The sequence below is a fragment of the Geospiza fortis genome, unplaced genomic scaffold (assembly GCF_000277835.1).
Source record: "Geospiza fortis unplaced genomic scaffold, GeoFor_1.0 scaffold245, whole genome shotgun sequence".
Lineage (NCBI taxonomy): Eukaryota > Metazoa > Chordata > Aves > Passeriformes > Thraupidae > Geospiza > Geospiza fortis.
In genome coordinates this window covers 122407-127797 of record NW_005054701.1, presented here as the reverse complement: position 1 = coordinate 127797, position 5391 = coordinate 122407, and the positions used below count along the sequence as shown (strand labels likewise).

The 5391-nt window shown below is 39.8% G+C and overlaps 1 protein-coding gene across 1 annotated transcript in view; it reads left to right on the top strand.

Annotated features, from left to right (window-relative positions):
• The first annotated feature begins 2570 nt into the window (after positions 1 to 2570).
• Positions 2571 to 5391, top strand: part of LOC102039047 (transportin-1) — a 112956-nt gene continuing 110135 nt past the window's right edge. Inside the window, exon 1 of the mRNA XM_031065207.1 lies at positions 2571 to 2655. The gene's annotated coding sequence lies outside the window, so the exon portion shown is untranslated. The remainder of the gene's footprint in view (positions 2656 to 5391) is intronic.

Genomic DNA, 5391 nt, shown 5'->3' with positions numbered 1-5391 from the left:
ATTTTTAAAGCCGTGGCTCCTTTGTGGCTGCTTTGTGGCTGCTTTGGTATCTGCTGCCTTTCCAGATTACTCCATGCTGGGCCACTGCCAGCACCTAGCCCTTATTCTCAGCATATCCCACCGAGAAGGCCGGAGCGGGGGGTGGGGGGAGGTCCTCTGCTCGCCAGGCAGAGTTGATGATGTGGCGCGGCGTAGCTGTCGCCCCTGCAGCAAAGCAGGGGTGAGCAGGGGCTTCCTAAACTAATCCAGCGCTAGGATTCACGGCAAAAGCCAGAGCTGGTGGGAGGAGCGTTCCTGGTGGAGCCGACTGCACGCTCTCCGTGACCTGCTGGTTCTGACCGTGTTTTGCTGTGTTGTGAGGATGTTTCTGCCTAGAATCCTGAGCCTGAAATACTGTTCGTTACACTTTTTACATATTACAGGAAGAGTGAAATCTACCCTATGTGGCTTGTGCAGCTTTGCAGTGCATTTTGCATTAGTGTTGTGGATTCTTGGTTTGTTGTTTGGGTGTGGAGTTGTTTGTTCCCCCCTCAGGTCTCTCTTGACTGTAGAAGTGATGAAATAGCAAGGTTTTAAGGACCAAAGACTAAAAGAGGAAAATTTTACATTAAGTCTAGTAGAAGCATAAGTCTTGAAAAATAAAGCTCTCATCTACTGTTTCCTGTTCCTTGAGCTAACTATAGAGGTGCTTTAAAATATCTAGAAGTCCTGAAAGGATATCCTCCTTTGAAGAATATGAGTTTAGCATCTTGATCTCTTTTTAAGGCATTTGCTTGAAGGTCTTCACAAAAGGCAACAAAACATTTATGTAGGTAAGAATACGTATGTATGTTGTGTTAGGAGTTTAGCTTGAAGCCAAATTTGTTCGACTTCTTGGCTTTTTACTAGTAGATGTGGTCAAACCTTGGAAGGCTTCTGTTCTTACCTGAAAAGTGAAGGTAGATTTCACCTTGTTTTTGCAGCTGTGTTTCAGATTCCTAAGATGGTATTGAGTCCTATGAAAAATACTATACAGAAGTTGCTAAGTGTTCTTGTGGTAATCACATATTCTCTGAACAGAGAGAGACACAGCTCTCCCAGGATTTTCCTGAGAAGCTGTGAGAAAGCTCAGAGAAAGAAATTAAAACAATTACTATCTCTGCACCTGGCAGGTAATCTCTGTTTGTCAAAGATGTTTACAAGGAGTTGTCCCTTCTTGACCAATAGGTGAGAGAAGTTTCCTAAAGGCCAATCAGGTCTTAGGTCCACCATTGTTTCTATAAGAACTGTGAATTTCTAATAAAAAGTGCCTTTTCATGCCTTCTGAGATGGAGTCTCTGTGTCACCTTTGTCTGTCCCCTATACCCCTTCGGTGATAATTGGTAACCCCTTTGGTGATATGTTCTGATAATGCCCCAGATTTAAACAGGTGCTCTTTAGTATTTCAAATACAAAAGTGATTATAGCAGCAGTGATTATAATGTAGCTTTCATGTATAATTGCATTTTAAAGGTCTGCTTCAAATAATGGCATCTGGCTATTGATCAGTGCAAGGCCCATCAATGTCAACATCATTATGTATGGTCAGGGTTTAGCAACTTTGAATATTTAGAGCTTTAGCTGTACAGCAAGTAAAATAAATGCCTATGAAGCAAATAATCCTACTAGTTCTAAAAATATTTTTTTTGCTAAATGTCTTCATTGTTTGCCATACTGATGATATCTAGTATATTTGGTAACTGCATGCTCATGACATAAAATATTGCTGAGCATAATAGTAATTAATACCAGGGTGTGAGAACAAGATAAAAGGAGAATGCCAGAATGCTGTTCTAGGCAAGCAGTGGCAGAATACTTAGAAATTTGAGGCAAAAGTAATGACAAATTTTAGAAAAACAGCTACGTACCTTCTAATTGTTCAGAAACATAATAATTCTTCTTGCAGTTGCCCCAGAGAACATAGTAAAGAGGTTGGTATTGCTAGTAAGATGCTTTTTCAGAGAGGTGTCACTAGAAAATTGTTTTGTGTACAGAATTTTTTTTTAAAGAGACCATGGATAAACATGAACTTCTTTGTACAAATATCTGGGCATTTACAATGAAACAGCTTCTTGCAGTTGAAAGCTCAGACTGGCTAGTTAGCATCATAAAAATGTATATGACTAATATTAAAGTGACTAGCTTATAAAAATCATCATAGTTGTATTTTAATGCTGAAATGCTTTTATTTATTGTGGAGTAAAAAAATTATGTATTATGTGATTGTGCCTCAGTGGATTCCTTAGGTTTTGTTGACTTTTAAGTGCAAATTTTGAAATCTAAAACTGTGCAGAGGAATGTAGGGGATTTGGGGAGGGCAGGAATTTCTGTGTTTGTTCCTGGATTCTTTTCTCAGATTTCAGCATAACTAAAGAGCTACTGCTTCAGTATGAAAATTACAGAAATTGTTTTTAAAGTGTTCATAGCCTGTATGTTGTGAGTTTATAGTCATAGCATTTTTAAATGATGCAGTAGTACATAGCTCACTTAATCATAGTATTCAGAAAGCTATAAATGCTGTGTGTGAAGATTTTAATTTCCTTAACAGTTCTTCTCTTCAGAAACTAGAACAACTCAATCAGTATCCAGATTTCAACAACTACCTGATTTTTGTTCTTACAAAGCTGAAGTCCGAAGGTAAGTTCTTGGGATATTGACTGGTTTATTCTATTTTTTTATTTAAAAAAAAAATTTTTTTAGCTTGAAAGAAAAAGGAAACTGATTTTTATACTCAGTGTGCTGGTGGGTTGATCTCCATAGTCACGTAGAAGAATTTTTTATCCTCTTGGGAATCTTTGTGGAAAAAGATCTGATAACATGGTGCTTGTAGTTTCAGTCTTGAAAGAGATACCATTCTAAAATTCCAATGAAATCTTAAAAAAAATGTGGGAGCATCATACTTCTATCAGACTACAGTGAAACTGTGGAATAACTTTGCATGTCATGGTGATGAATCATGACTATACACATTATAAAACATGCTGCTAAATCCAGTTGTGATTGTGATCTCCCTAGTAATCAATCTATTAAATATTTAGAAGATTACTGTTGCAGCTGTTTGCTCAATCTCCATCTTTCCCCCACACCCTGGTGGAATGGGGAGGAGAATCAAAAGTAAAACTTATATGTTGAGATAAGAACTGTTTAATAATTGAAAATAAAGTAAAATACAGTAATAATGGTAAATGATAATAATAATGATAATAAAAAGGGAGAAACAAGTGATGCACAATGCAATTGCTCACCATCTGCTGACTGATGCCCGACCCCCCTTCCCGAACCCAGATCGGCCACCCTTCTGGGTAACTCCCACCAATTTATATACTGGGCATGACATTCTGTGGTGTGGAACATCCCTTTGGTCAGTTTGGGTCACCTGTCCCAGCTGTGCTCCCTCCCAGTTTATTTTGTGAACCTCCTCACTTGCAGAACATGAGACAAGAAAAAATTCCTTGACTTAGGATAAACACGAGTTAGCAAAAAATGAAAACATCAGCATGTTATCAACACCATTCTCATTCTAAATCCAAAACACAGCACTGTAACAGCTACTGAGAATAAATTAACTCTACCCTATCTGAAACCACACAATCACATTCTAGAGTTGTCCAAATATAATGTCTGTAGAATCTTCATTCTGAAGCCTTAATTCTAAAAATAATGTAGTTTCTTACTGTTGGCTTACTTTTATGGACATTTGTGCAAACTGTTTATGGCATAGTGTAGCCTCTCCCAGTTGGAAAATTCAGGCAATTCCTTGGTAATGATCAGTAATGACTATCCACCTTCAGGGCAGATCTTTTAATAACCTCCCTAGAAACCTTTTTCTTAACTCTAAATATGGTGTGGACTGCACTGAGGAGACCTGGCAGATGTAGCAGCAAGAACATGCTTTCCTTAACATCCAAAGGGAATTCAAAATTCCCCAGAATTGATGTAACAGGCCTGAAGGAGGAAAAGGGGGTAAAGTCTGGGGAAAATCATCCTCCCCTGTTCCCCCCAGAGGATGGGTACAATTATTAATGGACTCCCAAAGGTAGCACCCAAGGCCAGGGGAGGAGAGCAACACTGAATACACATCCAAATTGATCTTCATTGCACTTGATGTTATCATGTCATAAACTGATGTCCTACGGTACAGCAACAAAGCAATCCTGATCCCTCTCTCTGCTCTGAAAAAGAGCACCACAAGGAGCATATACGAGAACATACACAGGATTCGGCACCACACCCATATAAACAGACCAAGCAACATTGTGACCAGTGGCTCCACACCTAATACAACAAATAGGTATATCAAATTAGTTTCCAACCTTCTCTTGTCAGATCTGTTGTTATCTCAAGCCTTTGTGCTGCACATTGGGCACCAAATAAGGCTATCATGGCTTAGGAATGGTACTCTCCAATGTAGTGCTCCCACTGTGTCATGAATTGAATGAGTGTTTTAATATTGCTTAAAGAATCACTGGCAAACGTATCAGTAAAAACAGGTTTAAAATAAAAGCAAAAGCACAACAACCTTCATTGGCAAGGTTCATTCTACTAACTAGATGATTAAGGCACACAGAGGAAAAGCAAACAAAAAAAAACCCCAGTCAATCAATCCAAACTGAAATAAATCCAAAATTATCAGGGTGGGGTGGGGGAGAGACGAAATGATAAAAAGGGTAAGGATAAAAACTAATATGGCCTAAAGGCCCAACATCACTTAACAGTTCTTAAACTTATCCGTACTTATCCTAACTTAAACTTGACAGCACCTTAACAGCATTTAACTTAATTTATAACTTAAACAATTTAACAAAGGATTAATATAGGATTTACTGTAGCACAACAGTAACTTTCTTACAGGCGTAATTTACAAATCCAAAGTACTTGAGAATCTCAGAGAGCAGTGTTTCCTCCACATTTGCTATAGCATATGGACACAGATATAAAGAGTCTTGTCCTAGGTTGATAAGGAAGTGAGTTTTTTGGGAGGTTGTGGTCAAACCAATCAGTGCTCAGATTTGAATATTGGCACCCCTGATGTGGCCACTGAAGACTTGGATATGCCTCTGAGAACACAGGGGGTTAAAAAGCAAAAAGCAGAGAACTCTCAGGGGAACTCTCTCTTGGTTCCGGGTTGGTGAAAGAGGTCAGGCCTCCCCTGGCCAGACACGAGTTGGGTGGGGGAGGGGAAGCCATGCGGTCGGGGTAAGGTAGGCCAGAGCCTTGGACAGAGAAGGGGTGTGAAGGCCCCTGCAGGATGGAAGGGTGGAGGAGCACTGAGAGGCATCGGGCAGCCCCCCCAGGAGAGAGAGAGCTGGTGTCTGGGCCTGTGCCACCTTGAAATTTGACAGCATGGCCGGCTGAGAAGGAGAAAGGGGGGGT